Source organism: Zootoca vivipara, chromosome 7 (genome assembly GCF_965207765.1).
Source record: "Zootoca vivipara chromosome 7, rZooViv2.hap1.1, whole genome shotgun sequence".
Classification (NCBI taxonomy): domain Eukaryota; kingdom Metazoa; phylum Chordata; class Lepidosauria; order Squamata; family Lacertidae; genus Zootoca; species Zootoca vivipara.
The window spans coordinates 25,132,871-25,145,690 of NC_142590.1; positions in this window are offsets into that span (position 1 = coordinate 25,132,871).

Sequence of the window (12,820 nt, forward strand, 5' to 3'; positions counted from 1 at the left end):
TAATTCCTGCATGTGGCCCCCAACTTTCAACATGAATGCATGAGTTCTTCTAGGGAGCAGCAGCATGCCCCCCCAAAATCACACTTGAGCCAGGCCCCATAAACCCTCTAGGAGGACCTGCAAAACTGGCAATGGGGGGCAGCGGGTGCTGAAGGCACTTCTTGCCAAAGGGGCTATGTATCCTTGGCCCAAACCTTCTTCTGAAGCATCAACTTTGCACAATTCAGTATCCTAAAATTGAGGTTTTCTTTTTCTACTTTATTCCACACCTCTCCGTTTATGCCCATCGTACAGCCCACCGAGCCGTTTTGAAGGGGCAGGCATGGTGCGATACCGTCTTCCTAATAAAATCTGCTTTTTGTAGCCACCTGGAAGTCCCTTTTTTTGAGTGCTGCACATTAAATAAAGCATGTAATATAACTTTTAGTATACTTACCCTTTCTTTTTCTTTCGGAAGATTTATTTAGTCTTCAAAATCCTTCTATCAAGGTTGTGGGCTTACGACCACCCAGAGGCCATCTTAAATTATAGCAGGTACATTAGGTCCTGTGCTTGTGGAACTCTGAATTGTCCCATCATTCTTCATTGCGGATCTAATGGGCATATTCCTGGTTGTGTGAAGCAAGAGCCTGCCTTGGCGAGCAGCAGTAAACTAAGCGTGAGCTTTGAGGGACTTCTGGCTGGAGTTCACGACGGGAATGAAGCATTTACTGCAGAAAAGAAAAGGAAAAAAAAGAGTTACATCAGAAAAGAAAAAAAAGAAATCACACCTGAGCAACTGACTAAACGTTCCTAGGGTTCATGGCTACAAATTAAAATAGTTGTGTTAGCTCAAAGAAACTACGGGAGCTGTTCAGGCCTTTCTTGGAAAGAATTAAATGTGTGTTGCTGATCATACAGCCTCATTTGTGATGTGTGCGCTATGATTATACAGGTTTCAAATGCATGATCTCATGCTCCCCCACCACTCCCCTATGACCGCAGGCACAGGACAAATTACAGGCGGTTAATGAACCAGCCGGTCTGTGTATTTATGATTCTCATTTTAATCAACGGGTGATCCCATTCCTTATTTGCTGTTCCCTGTTCAAATCTAGCCCCAAATCAAAGATTATTCGTTCTCTAATAACAGTTGAAAGTCAGAGGTGCAAAACCCAGACTTGCCAGTTGACCACATAGCATGTTCCCCTCCCCTGATAATTCTCACTCATTCAGCCATGGTGGTATTATTGCAGCTTTGGGAGAAAGTTTACCAGGCAGCCTGAATAAAAACAGTCTGGCCCTCCCTCCCTCCCTCCCTTTGAATTATTCAGCTGCAGTTACAATCCAATTGTCTTTCACGTCTGCTTAGTTATGTTAAAATTATATCACAAGCAAAGCTACATGATGATGAACAACTGCTGTTAACTTTTAACAGTGGGTAGATTAATTTAATATGGGGGGTGGCGCCACAGGCAAAAGCGGGTGGAGCCACAGATGTAAATGTTACTTTTGTACAGTAGGCTAGTTTCTACACTCACACACACACACACACACACACACACACACACACACTCCAGATAGGCAAAAACAGTCAAGGAGAGTGTGGAGCAAGATAGTTGAGGGAATATGGCCTGGGGATGACCAAAAGGGTGAGATACAGTGGTCTGGGGTGGCATTTGATCCTCAAATCTCAGGTTCCCAACCTACCTCTGATATAAGCAAAACAGAGGGGGGGAAGCACACACACACACACACACACACACACACCTGCTAAAATTGCAATTACTGTATATGAAAAATCAGCTTCCAAGCATAATAAAACTTTAGAAACTTAAGTTATATTGTTGGTATGTTGTCTCAAGAGACAATGGAGTGCGCCTCCAGGGGTGAAATCATTAGCAGCACCAAAGTGACCTCTTTGGGGCGCAAGCATGACTAGTGTGTATGGAGGTCCTGGGCTGCCCAGACAGGACCCCCCCTCTTGGCCTTGCTGATGTGATCCAAAGGAGGGCAGAGCAATAAGTTTGGCACCAGCTTGGCTGTAGGACTTGCCAGAAGGAGGCACACAAGGCACCATCCAGCCATCTTAGGGACTCCACTCTGGGTGTGTAGGGTATACCCCTTAGCCTTTTATTCTCCCTAAAATATCATGCAAGGCAGCAGAAGTTTAGGATAAGAGTTTTCCTTCTCCTAAATAGGCTGCCATCCCAGGTTGATGAGCCCAATCTGCCCCCCACTTCCCTCTACAGCATATGTAGAAACCATCTTCTTGCTGTTGGACCCACTGTTGGTTCTGTCCACTCAATCCACCAGAACCTGTCCTCACATGCAGGTGAAGTTCCTAATTCACCAAGAGTTGGAGAGCCATCAGCTACCCGATTAACTATATATTCAGCTTACTGGTAGAGACGGTAAGACCTGGTTCCTCAAAAAAAGAGACCTCCTATGATGTAGGAACTCAAACACCACTGGGTGTCAGGTCGGAAGAGGAAGACTAGAAAGAGCTGGACTTGAGGGTCTTGTTTCCTTGCATAACCAGCAACAGGTTACAGAAATATGGGCCACGTTATCCTGCAAGGTCGAGAAGCAAAGGATTTGAGACAATTTGCCTCCAAGTCTTGACAGCTCCCATGTTTTCATCCGCTCATATTACACTTGTAAGATGTTATTAAATTCTGTTAACTTTTTGTATTTATTATGTTGGGAACAACTAGATGTTTTTAATATACATCTGTCAACTTCACAAAAAGGTGTTTCATAATGACCTTCATGGGGTGCAGGCTTGAGAATATTTCTCGGTCTGGCTCTCTGTGAGGCATGAATATGTGCCAGCACCACTGAGGATGGTGTGAGAATAAGCCTAGTAGGTCCTGAATCTGGCCTTTTCGTATGCACTGAAGTTGCATTACACACCATAAGTTTAATGTACATTTAAAGCAGATTACTTCCGCCAAAGAATCCTGGGAACTGTAGTTTGCTAAGAGTGCTGGGAATTGAAGCTCTTTGGGGGCAAAACCACAGTTCCCATGATTCTTTGGGGTAAAAACATATGCTTTAAATGTGTGGTGTTTATGCAGCATCTATCAGTACTTGATACCATCCAGTGTTAGAGCAAGAGCAATTGCATTTTAGTACGAAATCTACTAACGTATGACTGCACACCGAGGGCCAGAGTCAACGAAATAGTTGTCCTTGCAGGAGCCAATACAAGAAGTCCTTCTAGCACAATGAGAGCCAGTGTGGTGTAGTGGTTAAGAGCGGTAGACTCATAATCTGGGGAACCGGGTTCGCGTCTCCGCCATAGCTGCCAAGTTTTCCCTTTTCTCGCGAGGAAGCCTATTCAGCATAAGGGAAAATCCCTTTAAAAAAGGGATAACTTGGCAGCTATGGTCTCCGCTCCTCCACATGCAGCTGCTGGGTGACCTTGGGCTAGTCACATTTCTTTGAAGTCTCTCAGCCTCACTCACCTCATAGAGTGTTGTGGAGGAGGAAGGGAAAGGAGAATGTTAGCCGCTTTGAGACTCCTTCGGGTAGTGATAAAGCAGGATATCAAATCCAAACTACTCCTTCTCCTCCTCCTCTTCTTATTCTTCTTCTTCCCTCCTTCCTGCTATGTGCTCCCCGCACTCCTAAATTTGCTCTGAGGGTCAGGAGAAGCCCTAGAACAGTGTGCAGGGGGATCAAGCAGAAATGGAGCAATCACCTTAGTGCTACGTAAACAAGGCACCAGACTTTGGGAAGGAGGCATGTGGGCTCTGGCAGGGTCCTAGAGCCCTCCTACCTCCTTACCAAAGCTGGGAAAGTGCTAACTAGGCTTTAGGAGGGAGGTGGGAGGACTCTGGGACCCTGTCAGAGCCCACAAGCCTCCTTCTCAAAGCCCAGCACCTCGCTCAGCTGGCTTTGGGAAGGCAGCATGAAGGCTGTTGGGAGGCATCAAATGTTGCTAAGGACTGCCAAAAAAGTCATTGAAAGCTGCATGTGGCCCATGGGTCATGCGTTGGAGAGCCCTGATTTAGTTGAATACCACCAACAGTTATAAAAACAGATAAAACCATTGCGATAATAAACCAATTTCAAACAATATACATTCAGGAAGAAAATATACATTCAGGAAGAAGTGTATACCCCCAAACCAAAACTGCCACATCTTTAATCGGGGATGGGGGCAAGGAGTGCTGGGTGTATTGTCTAGGCCACGTAGGAAACCCTGGTCAATAGGAATCTGGCAAACCTCACTCCTTGCTAACTTGGCAGACCTCTATGGCTCAGTTCGCTCTCCAACCACCATTTGCAGAAACACAGTCGTCAGCAGCAACATTGCCTAGTAAATACCGTATTGTTCCATGTATAACACGCGCCCTTGGGGGGACTAAAAATTAAGAAAATGGGGGGGAGAGATTGCCCACAGTTGTTGAGCTTTTGGGGGGGGTGGATTGCAGAAAATTAATAACTCATGATCACTAGCGTCGCAGATTACAACTAGAGTCTGCCTGCTCACTAACAGCAGCCGGCAATCGCCCACCCACTTGCCGCAGCTCCAGCCAATCCTCAGCAGCCCTTTACGCAGCAACAAATAACCCATCCAATTACCGGAGGAGCAGCAAATCAAAAGAAGCCATTGCCCAATTCGTCAATGACAAGCTGCAGCTTGCGGCTGCAACTAATCACCTGCTGTCCCCTCTTGCAGTACCCATGTATAAGACCCCCCCTTTACATTATTTTAGAGAAAAATCCCCTCATCTTATACACGGAAAAGTATGGTATATGCAGGTTTCATCCTTACTGCAATGAACTTGGCAACAAGTGCTTCTGTTTCATCTGAGAATAATTCAGTGTTTAGATAATTGGTGAATTCCCAATGGGAGCCAAAGCTTGATTCTGCCTGAGCATAGGTTGCCGAATGCTCCACCATATAATAATTGATTTTGTGATACATCAAGTGGAAGCACACATGGAGATTATTGAACTTTTCACTTAGGGCCTCTGGCTGATTGTGAACTGGGCTCCCAAAGGTGAAGAGGCAGCATGTGACATGAACAGGGTTTAGCACTCCAAACAGTCCTTTAAGTTACATTTTCTTCTATTAATTTAGTGTGATAGATCTACCTCCACCAATGTCTAGATGTGTTCAGAGACTTATAGCGATGGTAACTTGTCTTTGGAGATAATCACTAAAGGAATGTTTTATTTAAAAAAATGAGGGAGAAATATGCCCAGAAAGCCTGAATATATATTTTTTTAATTCTGTTGTTTTAGCGAAGAGGTTTTAGATGCTGATAGGAAAGCCACTATAGCTATAGGGCACATTTAATTGCCTTTTAGAAAGTTCTCTTAATCCTATAATAGCAAAAAATTAAATCAGTGCTGACATATTTTTTTTGTTGCCAGAAGAAGGTAGTAAAAGGGTAAAGAAATAATTGTTAGTTCTGAGAATATAATTAGCAACTTTAATGCTTTAATCTAGAAAAAAAAGAGGGGAAAAAGAATGCAGATTTTGAGCCACGTTGACTGATTAAAGAAAAGATATTGAAAGCTTTTGGAAAAAAAATCACTGTTTGTTTTTTAATTGTAAATTATGATCACCATAATTAGCTAATTTAGTATGTTTATAATGTAATCAAAATATGGATATATAGAAGTTCTGTGATATATTTCAGGGCAAATAAGGAGCAATATTTAACCCTAGGTAGAAAGAATTGAGAGAGAAAACTCTTTGAGGAAGCCATGGTTTTGCTTTTGGATTGCTTTAAAATAAATGAAAAATGAAAGGATATATGAAATGCATGCAGGAATGTGACGATGACTCGGTGGCTTAGGCCCAAACATCCGTAGGTGGACTTTTCCACACAGAATCTGGTTTCCCTGCCTTCCCACTGTAACACCACCTGCCCCCACCTTCTCCATACCTGGGGAAGGCAGTGAAATTGAAAGGTGATCCTACTCACTTCTCTCTTTCCAAAATGATATGTGAATCAAAATGCAGCCATTCTTCAAAAAATTGCATTTCTCTGAATTTTGCAGTACATTTCTCCAGCCAAGCAATGTAAACAGAAATGCATATATGGGGATAAAGTTTGCACAGAAGTGCGTATATTAACTAAAATAACATACAGAAATGTTTACATCAGGGGAAATTTTGCTTGGCAAAAAAATGTTGCAAATTTTGCCGTTGTAGGCAGTAAATTTGCAGGCAACTGCGTGTATATGGAGCGAAATCTGCACTAAAATGCTGGTGAATTTTCACAACTTTTTAAAATAAAATAAATCTCAAACAGACCACAGACTAAGCAGGAGCACAGGTCATAGCCATAGTCTTTCCCACTATGGTGCCATATTGTTGTTGTTGGCATCTGTCTGTAATGTAATGCATTTCTATTTAAATTATAGTCATTGTATCCAAATTCGCATCTGTACATACGATACCACATGCAAATCTATGACTTTTTTAGTTCTCATTTACCTTACCATGCACTTTTAAAAAATTCTCCAGTGACTTAGTTTCTTTCTTTTTTATATAATTTTATTTTTTATTTTCACCTTTTATCAATATTTTCATCAATAAAACCTTTTTTTTTACCAATCTAATTTGCCTTCCCCTCTACTTCACTCCCCTCCTTTATGCGGTTACTTACTTCATATCTTTTTATTACTGCATTTCCAACGCAAGTATATTTACAAATTTTCCATTATCTCCCCCTTATTTATCTCCTACTGCACGTTTTTATATCCTGCTAATGTTTTGATTTGTTTACAATGTATCTTCAAATAATCGATAAATTTACCCCATTCTGTTTTGAGAAGTCTCTCTCCTTGATTTCTTATTCTTCCGGTAAGTTTCGCCATTTCTGCGTAATCCATTAATTTTAGTGGCCAATTTTCCTTTGTCGGAACTATTTCTCCTTCCATCTTTGGGCATACAATGTCTTGGTTTTCAATATGTTGGAGCTGAGCTCACCTTTGGGTATGTGTATACCAAAAAAACACATTCGCCATACAACCTCAGGTTCTTTAATTAGACCCAACTGTGTGCGCAGTCAGTTTGGCTAATCTAATCTTTTGCTCATTCATAGCGCACCAACCTGCAATATGGTTCTTTTATAGTCAAAAGCCTTTTCATTGTTTGCTTGTTTGTTTGTTTGTGTATAGCTGTTGGTTAAAAATAGAGAGAGGGAGAGCTGTAGATATTGCAGTCACCGCCGTGACACCTGCTGTTTCCATATCAGTTACTGCCACAGCCACCGCCTGACCCCACTTCACTCCTGCAACTTTCTGCCCAGTATTAAATGATGATAGGTCCTGTCCTCTCAGATGCAGGTTCAGGCTTGAAATACCAAGCTGTCCGTCATACTTTTAGTAGCTGTCTTGGTTCTTAAAGCAACAGGGCCCTGTTAAGGCAGGTGGGCGGACAGTCACATACAGTACTATTGTAGTATTACACGTCAGGAATGAGAAAGAATGACTGTATAATAGGGTGGTGACTTTTTTACAACCTCATTTCCCTGTATCATAATTTGATGAGCTTTCATTAAAGATTAGATAAAATCTTACTTTCAAAGAGATTTGATAAGAAAAACCTCACGCACAAAATGATTAAAAAAAATTTTATTTATCAGTTTTTTGACCATTTTTGAAGTCACTGTAAGCAGATATAAAATTGAACCCAAGCTTTAGAGTCACATATATACAACATTATATAGGGCCATCAAACACACAAGGGAGGTTTTTTTAACTGCAGTAACAGTATAGACGCCGCTAGAGGACGATGTTTTGCTACCTCTCTTGTAGGTTCTTTTCCCAGCATGTCCGGCAGGGTCTGCTGGATGAGTTTTGAGGTCCCAAAAAGGGGCTTTTACCTTGCACAGGTGTGACATTTGTATACCCTGTGTTGCTAAGAACCCTCCCCATTGTGGAATGTGGTTTTGTGTCCAAATTTGATACGAAATATATATAGAATTGTTAATATAATTTTATGAAATGGCAAAACGGCATACAAAAAAATTAAAAATGGTTTGTGCGTAACCTTTTTAAATATTTCAATGGAATACACCTCATTTTAATCATTAATAGGCAAAAGTTCATCCATTTGTGCTACAGGAAATAATTTTTGAGAAAAAAATATACGAAAAAGTCATCACCCTACTGTATAACTAGAAAATGTTGACTAAGGCGATGTGGGAGATCTACCTTTTCGTACTTCTACTGGAAGTGGAAAATTGAGAATGAAAATCCTGCTTGCATCTTCTCCATTCCCATAATGTGCAGCACTAAGCTCTGTGCCTGACTGTTTCTTATAATGAAGGCCTTCATTAGACATTTTCACCTGTTCTTTCCCAGAACTCCCTCTGGGTCCTGCATACTACTGGGAATGAGGTCAGCTCCATTTCTCATTGGTGGAGGGAAAACACCATGCGCCTTAAGCCATATAACACAGAACACTGCTGCATGAGCCTTTTCTCAATAAAAGATTGTTGGGGGGGGGGGTTGGTCGCAACAGCACTGTATGTATTAGCAGTAAAACAGCAAAAAAGGAAATTAGATTCACATAGTTCACAATGGCCAACATTTCTACCAGTATATTAAAACTAACAGCCCTTGTCAGGGAGATGATAAAAAAAAAAACCCTCAGCATTGCCCCTTGCTTTGATCTTTCATTTTACAGGTCTCAGATATATTATACATACTGTATATAAGAATTGATGCTTTTGAATTTTGGTGCTGGAGGAGACTCTTGAGAGTCCCATGGACTGCAAGAAGATAAAACCTATCCATTCCGAAGGAAATCAGCCCCGAGTGCTCACTGGAAGGACAGATCGTGAAGCTGAGGCTCCAATACTTTGGCCACCTCATGAGAAGAGAAGACTCCCTGGAAAAGACCCTGATGTTGGGAAAGATGGAGGGCACAAGGAGAAGGGGACGACAGAGGATGAGATGGTTGGACAGTGTTCTCGAAGCTATGAACATGAGTTTGACCAAACTGCAGGAGGCAGTGGAAGACAGGAGTGCCTGGCGTGCTCTGGTCCATGGGGTCACGAAGAGTCGGACACGACTAAACGACTAAACAACAACAACAACAAAAATAAATATATATATATCCTCCTGTTTTAGTGTAACATCATGATTAAAACTTTGAAATGCAAAACTTTCCCCTCCACCATTTCTTCTTGTTGAAGGCTAGAAGTTGGTGTCGTTTTCTTCCAGGTTGTGACTTCATCGCTAGATGGACCTGTCTGTGTCTTTAGAAAATACATTTTCTGTGCGGGGTGTCGAGCAAAGATGAGCCCCAAATGAGCCAATGGTAAAGATTCTAGAAATCACCTACCCTTGACTCTGGCGCCTTTGTGCTTCTAGGACCTGTCTGTTAGCTTGCAGAGCACAATATGTTTCTTGTACATACACTTACCTTTTGTTTCAGCAACTCTCTGGCCCCTGCAAATGCAAACGTTTGAATTTCCTGTTGGCTCAGAGGTGAGATTTATAACTTTTTATTAAGGTTGCTTTTCATTGTGAGTTTACTGGGCAAACAGCCTACAGGGTTTCTTTCTCTCTCTTTTTCCTCCCCCTCAGTGTGCCTAAGCTTTTCTTTTTTTAAAAAAAATGACTTAATTGCTTGAATTTACCAGAAGGGGGTATGGCTCCAGTCTCTAGCAGTACCATTAGCCCCTAAAATAGCCAGGTGCTGGGCATTCCTTTTCGAACCAGGCATCTCCCATTCATCTAGGTCTTGACCTGTTGAGCTGCCACATTTATGGGTTTGTTTTCTGAAGCAGGCAAGTGGAGTTCAGGATCATGTGATGATTATATTGCAGTTGGCCAGAGTTTGGACTCTGGATTTTCCCACTCAGGCAAGTGTAGTTTTCTGACATTGTGTTGTTGACATTGGAATTTCCTTCAAATTTCACTGGAAGCAAAAAAAAGTGACTTGGGGAATCTGAAAACGTTTCAGAAACTGGTCAGAAAACAGTTTCAATAGGAGACAGAAATGGAGGGTTATAGATGATGGTAGACCTATTGAATTTAATGGACATGACCAACTGGGCTACAATCCTGTTGGCATGCACCAAGTGAGTTAGCTATAGCAGGCAGTGGTAATATCGTTAAGTGTGAGTCTTCAGGTAATAATCATACAATGTCTAGGGGAAATTGAAAACACAAAACTTATATTACTCTATTGAAGATCTGATTAAGATCCTGACCATTGGTCCATGCAGTACTCCTCACAACTGACTCTGGAGTGCCTGGGTAGAGGCCTGTCAGGGTTGTTGTGACTACTCTTGAGTAACGACCTTCCACATGCTTGTCTTTCAGAAGCTTTTATTAGTGCACATTATTTACAGTGTAATGAACTGCTGGTTTCATGTCTACTCGCTCGAGTCAGATTCCTGCACTGCCCCCCTCCGCGTTTTAGACCAACATAAAAGCCTCAGAACTGTGAAGCACCTCCCTTTTCTCCTCCTCCTCAATTCCTGTGTCGGGGGGGGGGGGAGGGTCTCTGGTCTGACTGATTCCTGTCCTCTTTTTCCCCTTCCCTCTCTTCCTGCCTATGGAGCAGGGGCTCTTGGATGTTGCCAGAGGCCTGGCACTCACTTTCCGTTTCCTGACTCCCTCCATCACACCCTTCGCTCTCGTGACTGCTGGGAGACGGGCTGCTTCGGATGAGGGGGGGCTGTTCTCTGTAAGCCCTCCCCCTTATAAGGCCTATCTATTTTTTAATGTTTTATTGAAAGTAAAAAAGAAACAGCAAACCAAAAATTTATCCACAAAAAAGAGAAAATAGTAGTAATTGTTACATCAGATCACAATAAATTCTTCTTATATCTATGTTGACTTCCCATCACCCCATCATGTATCTACCACTTAATCCATTTGGTGCACTATTTGTTCTATTTTATTAATTTTCATTAATGATTTCTTCTCCTGTAATTAGCCATCATACCACAGAAGTCATTCAAGGCCTGCCATTGACGGCATGTTATTACAATATTCCTTAAGGTATTTTTTGTACGTCTCATTCTTTAATAAATGTTTGATCAGTGTGACCTCTCAGTTTCCCTGTCACTTTTGCCAACTTGACGTATTCTAATAGTTTACTTTGCCACTCCAGTGTAGTCGGAATTTTTTCACCTTTCCAATTCATAGCCATTTAACTGTCTTGCAGCTACCGTGGTGTTCAGGAATATTTCACTCGCTTTCTCAGGCATGTCTGGGCCTAGTATCCCCAGGAGGAAAGCCCCCGCTTTTTTATTTGTTTTTTTTAAATGAAGGAGACTTTAATCATCTTTTTGAGCTCGTTATAAATTACATCCCCAAATTCCTTTATTTTCTTACAGTTCCACCACATATGTAGCATTGAACCTTCCGCTTCCCCACACTTCCAACATTTATTTGAGGTGTTTTTATATATTTTAGATAGTTTTAGTGGCGTCAAGTTCCAGCAGAATTGCATCTTCATAAAATTATCTTTCAAAGCGTAACATGCAGTGAACTTCCATAGGTTTTTTTGCCCCAGGCTAGAGGTCTATCTAGCTGTACTCAAGAAATAAGTCAAGGATCTACAGCATGTGAATCATACTCTGTTCTACTACACTGGGGCTCTCATTGCAACCACTTTCTCCCTGATATTGGGTCGTCTCCTGCCCTGCTGTAGGTGTGCACAACATGAACCCTGTGATCTGTAGCCCCAGGGAGTGTACCCTATCATCTATGTCATGGTCTCTCTGCATAGGATTCATATATACTGGTCATGCTGTCCTGTACACTATATCCCATGCTGTCATGGCACTCATTCACACAGATGCACCTTTTTTGAATGCTCCCACTTCTTGCGCACCATTGATGGGATTGGTGGTCAGAGACTGAAACGGTATAGGATATAATGCAAGTTTACACCACTCCCATGCCCCATCCTGCCCACATCTCTGCCTTGTTTTGGTCATTCCCTTGATTTATGGCAGTAGCATTATTATGCTGCAATGGTGCTTATGCAGACATAACCTCACCAAACTATAGGACTGCATCCTTAAAGAGTACCAAATTATATATAAGGCAAAACTATGAATGTTCATTCCCACCCACCTCTGTCCACTTTTAAAGACAAAGGTCTTGCTAGGAAACAGTTAAGCAAGCACTTAATTTTGTCCCTGAAATGAAGAAGAGATTAATTTTGGCTACATCATGTCCATAGCCTTTAATGTGGCCCAGTAATACTAAACTAACAATATTAAAATATATTTAGCCCCCACCCCATTCCGTTTTTGCACAATGCATTGAATTTTCAATATATGACAACCTGACAGTCATTTAAGCTAAATCAGGCTGTAATTAATAGCAAATGTATTAAGGAAATTTACTCATAGTTTGATGCAGCCACCATTGCAATTGAAGAATAAATTGGAATATTTGGGGTTGAGTTTTTTTTAATCCCCCCTCTGTTAAGTCCATTTGTTAAAGTGATAAATGGGGGTCTCTCTACTAAACAAAAGATATGTAAATGCTGTATCATGATTTAAATTATGATAAAACCTCAACCACAAAAAGACATTATCATGCAAAAAAAAAAGTACAAGTACATTGCTTTACAAGTCTATAATGGTAATGTGATGTTGATGTAGTTAAAGATGTCAGAAGGGAGACAATGACCTTAAAAGTTTAACCCAGCAGACACATTAATATTGATTGATTTTTAAGACATTGAATAGCAAGATTAACCCATCTATATATATCCTGAATATTGAATTGATGGAAAATTTGAAAAGGAATCACAGAGTATTTTTAGTCTTCTAATGGTTTAGACCAAATAGCATGCACATGTTTTAAACACAGCCATTTGTACGACATGAAA